Genomic DNA, 300 nt, shown 5'->3' on the forward strand with positions numbered 1-300 from the left:
TAATAAAGTTATTCTAATTGTATTATATGTATGTATTTATTCCTTCTGAATAAACGAACACTTTCTGTCACACTTTCAGAAAGGACAATATATATATATATATATATATATATATAATATATTATATATATTGGGAAAAAAAAAAAAAAAAGGAAATTTTTTTTTTAATTATCTTCACATTGGACACTATAAAAAACTTCACATGTGTATAAACCTATACATATTTATTAAAAAAAATTCATTTTTATGTACGTACAACATCTTCGTTTTATTAAAATATATTTTTTTTTTCCCCCTTGT

The sequence above is a fragment of the Plasmodium falciparum genome (assembly GCF_000002765.6).
Source record: "Plasmodium falciparum 3D7 genome assembly, chromosome: 6".
Classification (NCBI taxonomy): domain Eukaryota; phylum Apicomplexa; class Aconoidasida; order Haemosporida; family Plasmodiidae; genus Plasmodium; species Plasmodium falciparum.